The sequence below is a fragment of the Bombina bombina genome, chromosome 5 (assembly GCF_027579735.1).
Source record: "Bombina bombina isolate aBomBom1 chromosome 5, aBomBom1.pri, whole genome shotgun sequence".
In the NCBI taxonomy this organism is placed as follows: Eukaryota; Metazoa; Chordata; class Amphibia; order Anura; family Bombinatoridae; genus Bombina; species Bombina bombina.
In genome coordinates, this window is record NC_069503.1 from 961278291 (window position 1) to 961283073 (window position 4783).

Genomic DNA, 4783 nt, shown 5'->3' on the forward strand with positions numbered 1-4783 from the left:
ATCCGGCTGAAGTCTTCATCCAAGCGGGCCAGAAGAGGTCTTCCATCCGATTTGAAGACTTCATCCAAGCGGCATCCATCCGGAGCGAAGTGGCAGCATCCTGAAGACCTCCACCGCGGAACATCCATCCTGGCCGACGACTGAACAACGAATGACGGTTCCTTTAAATGACGTCATCCAAGATGGCGTCCCTCGAATTCCGATTGGCTGATAGGATTCTATCAGCCAATCAGAATTAAGGTAGGAAAATTCTGATTGGCTGATGGAATCAGCCAATCAGAATCAAGCTCAATCTGATTGGCTGATCGGATCAGCCAATCGGATTGAACTTGATTCTGATTGGCTGATTCCATCAGCCAATCAGAATATTCCTACCTTAATTCCGATTGGCTGATAGAATCCTATCAGCCAATCGGAATTCGAGGGACGCCATCTTGGGTGACGTCATTTAAAGGAACCGTCATTCGTCGTTCAGTCGTCGGCCAGGATGGATGTTCCGCGGTGGAGGTCTTCAGGATGCTGCCGCTTCGCTCCGGATGGATGCCGCTTGGATGAAGACTTCAATCGGATGGAAGACCTCTTCTGGCCCGCTTGGATGAAGACTTCAGCCGGATCATGGACCTCTTCAGCCCCCCGCTTGGGCTTGGATCAGGACATCGGAGGAGCTCTTCTGGACCGATCGGTGAACCTGGTATGGTGAAGACAAGGTAGGATGATCTTCAGGGGCTTAGTGTTAGGTTTATTTAAGGGGGGTTTGGGTTAGATTAGGGGTATGTGGGTGGTGGGTTGTAATGTTGCGGGGGGGGGGTATTGTATGTTTTTTTTTACAGGCAAAAGAGCTGAATTTCTTGGGGCATGCCCCGCAAAGGGCCCTGTTCAGGGCTGGTATGGTAAAAGAGCTTTGAACTTTAGTAATTTAGAATAGGGTAGGGCATTTTTTTATTTTGGGGGGCTTTGTTATTTTATTAGGGGGCTTAGAGTAGGTGTAATTAGTTTAAAATTGTTGTAATATTTTTCTTATGTTTGTAAATATTTTTTTATTTTTTGTAACTTAGTTCTTTTTTATTTTTTGTACTTTAGCTAGTTTATTTAATTGTATTTATTTGTAGCAATTGTATTTAATTAATTTATTGATAGTGTAGTGTTAGGGTAATTGTAGGTAGTTTATTTAATTAATTTATTGATAGTCTAGTGTTAGGTTTATTTGTAACTTAGGTTAGGATTTCTTTTACAGGTAAATTTGTCATTATTTTAACTATTTTAGCTATTAAATAGTTCTTAACTATTTAATAGCTATTGTACCTGGTTAAAATAAATACAAAGTTACCTGTAAAATAAATATAAATCCTAAAATAGCTCTAATATAATTATAATTTATATTGTAGCTATATTAGGATTTATTTTACAGGTAAGTATTTAGCTTTAAATAGGAATAATTTATTTAATAAGAGTTAATTAATTTCGTTAGATTTAAATTATATTTAACTTAGAGGGGTGTTAGTATTAGGGTTAGACTTAGCTTTAGGGGTTAATACATTTATTAGAATAGCGGCGAGATTCGGTCGGCAGATTAGGGGTTAATAATTTAAGTTAGGTGTCGGCGATGTTAGGGAGGGCAGATTAGGGGTTAATACTATTTATGATAGGGTTAGTGAGGCGGGTTAGGGGTTAATAACTTTATTATAGTAGCGCTCAGGTCCGGTCGGCAGATTAGGGGTTAATAAGTGGAGGCAACGTTGTGGGGGGCAGATTAGGGGTTAATAAATATAATATAGGGGTCGGCTGGTGTTAGGGGCAGCAGATTAGGGGTACATAGGGATAATGTAAGTAGCGGCGGTTTACGGAGCGGCAGATTAGGGGTTAATAATAATATGCAGGGGTCAGCGATAGTGGGGCGGCATATTAGGGGTTAATAAGTGTAAGGTTAGGGGTGTTTAGACTCGGGGTACATGTTAGAGTGTTAAGTGCAGACGTAGGAAGGGTTATCGCATAGCAAACAATGGGGCTGCGTTAGGAGCTGAACGCGGCTTTTTTGCAGGTGTTTGGTTTTTTTCAGCTCAAACAGCCCCATTGTTTCCTATGGGGGAATCGTGCACGAGCACGTTTTTGAGGCTGGCCGCGTCCGTAAGCAACTCTGGTATCGAGAGTTGAAGCTGCGTTAAAAATGCTCTACGCTCCTTTTTTGGAGCCTAACGCAGCCTTTATGTGGACTCTCGATACCAGAGTTATTTTTATGGTGTGGCCAGAAAAAAGCCGGCGTTAGTTTTTCGGGTCGTTACCGACAAAACTCCAAATCTAGGCCTAAAACTTTACACTTAGTTTGTTAATGTTTAAACACCAAATATAACTTTAAAAAATACATCTACATGTTATTCATAGACTAACCTTTTCTTTCAATGCTTCATTCTATCTAGCATTTATTTAGGGCTAGATTATAAATGGAGCGCTAATTTATTGCGCGCCCGCAAGTGGACAAATGTGCCCTTTTGCAGGCACGCAATAAATAACCAGCCATTAGAAGTGTCTGGTTATTGCTACTATATGCTTGTGGTAGCAACTATCGCTTCTAAAATTAACCAGAGATCTGATCTCTGGTCAATTTTATAAATATGCCCCAAATGCCCCCAAAATACAGTGTAGTGTATTTTATAAAAACAATACAAATTGTATTATTTTTATGTTTTACTAAAATATTTGCACTAGGTAGTATTTTGGGGGTAAAGTTGATCGGAGTTGGGTGTTATATTTGCTGTATCGCTGAGCTACTTACCCCCTTCACTGCACTTAGATTCTGAGCTTGCGTAATTTTACACTTGAGTTGTAATACCAGCTAATATTAGCGGGCGCTGGTATTACTCAATGGAGCACTAATATTGCTTGCACGCAAGCAATATTTAGCACTTCACTTGTAATCTGGCTCTTAGTGTTTAATGTCCCTTTAAATAAGCAAGCAGTGCAGCACCTCACATAGCATGGGAGTATCACAGAAGTAAATAGAATACTGTCTTACTAAATGCTACTCTGCTATATCATTTTCCTTTGGGAAGGGAAGTGGGGATATGAAGATTTAGAATATGACACATCTAGATAGCATATTACTTAATATTTTGTAAAAGGAAAAAAACACAATTGAAAAGGAAATAAACTGCACATTGTGACTTTCCCTCTTTTATCTCCAAAAGTCTAGGAACACAACCAAAAATTTAAATTACAACATAGGGTATCAAATAGTGCACATTGATTTCTAGAGAAGTAAAATATAAATATCTTAAGGAAAAAAAGTCTCAATATAGTAACCCTTTAACGACTGAGATGTACCATGTATGTTGCCGCTCATTAAGGGTTATATTTTTTTAAATAGCACGTGTCCCGCCACAAGTGGCGGTACTGCGCTATTATACCCTCCCTTCTTGTCATCGTAAATAGTGCGGCCTCAACACTGGCGGCGAGACCGCGCATTTAATAGCACTTCCCTATTCAAAGCCGAGTGATGTACAGGGTACGTTGCTAGTCTTTAAGGGGTTAAAGTATAGGTTCTAAGCATCCCATTGGCAGGTAGTGATCTGTTTGATTAGGAAGGAAAGTGGCCAAATATGTTAATATCTAGATGTAAATTGCATTGACATGAGAATTTATGGAAGTTAAAAATACAGTTCTTTTTTAGTATTCATCACAACCTTGAAGTTGAAATAAAGGCGTGTTATTTTTTTTGTCAGATTTACTTTTTTAGTTCTACAAATTAAAGTTCTGCTGTAGACTAAGCAATTAGCACAGAATGCCCATGTTTATGTAATATTTGTTTTTATTTTTACAGGCCGGTGCCAAATTCAAGATCATAGAACAGATACAGATGGACATCATATTATATTTTTGTTGTTCTGTCAACATTATTGTGCATCTGCATTAAACTTGTACTCTAGGCCTATACTATAAGTTATTCTCTGGTTTATTACAATGTCATATTTAAAATGTTTTAATACCTGGAAAATTTGAAGCCTAATAAAACTTTAAATTATTTTTGTAAGAGTCAATGCTGTTGTTTTTATGGAGTCATTTCTAAAGGATTTTTTGGTGAATATTTTTATCTTCATACAGTATTGAGGTTAACAGATCATATTTACCAGACAGGCAAATGCTAATTTTATTAAAATCAGTAAAATATAAAAAATAAATATGATTTTCCTAGTTTAACTTCTGGTAACAATTGCAGTTAGTTATATACAATAATTATTTTTTATATCTGCACAGATATGGAGAGATCTGTAAAACAAATATTCATAAAGAAAATAATCAATTAAAATGACGGCCAAAAAAGACTGAAAGGGAGGTAAAAACATGAAACATAATAACGATGGGCAGAACTGAAGACTGATTTATAAGTAGAATGCCTTAAAGGGGTGTGGTGTAAAAAGGGGCCATACTGTACCTGAGATAATGATATTAGTGTTATAATATAGCTCTAATATAAGAATACATCAAGTATTCAACTTAAAGGGATACTAAACCCATTGTTTTGCTTTTATGATTCAGATAGAGCATGCTATTTTCTAATGTACTCCTATTATCATTTTTTCTTTGTTCTCTTGCTATCTTTATTTGAAAAAGCAGAAATGTAAGATTAGGAGCTGGCCCATTTTTGTTTTAGCACCTGGGTAGAGCTTACATATTGGTAGCTACATTTAGCCACCAATCAGCAAGCGATACCCTTGTGCTGAACCAAAAATGGTCTCTTGAACTTACTTTCCTGCTTTTTTGAATAAAAATAGGAAAAAAACGGAAAAAA

General features: G+C 37.3%; 1 long non-coding RNA gene across 1 annotated transcript in view; it reads left to right on the forward strand.

Annotated features, from left to right (window-relative positions):
* Positions 1-3839, forward strand: part of LOC128659579 (uncharacterized) — a 17480-nt gene extending 13641 nt beyond the window's left edge. Inside the window, exon 3 of the long non-coding RNA XR_008402432.1 lies at positions 3815-3839. This is a non-coding gene — a long non-coding RNA (uncharacterized LOC128659579). The remainder of the gene's footprint in view (positions 1-3814) is intronic.
* Positions 3840-4783: the final 944 nt, after the last annotated feature.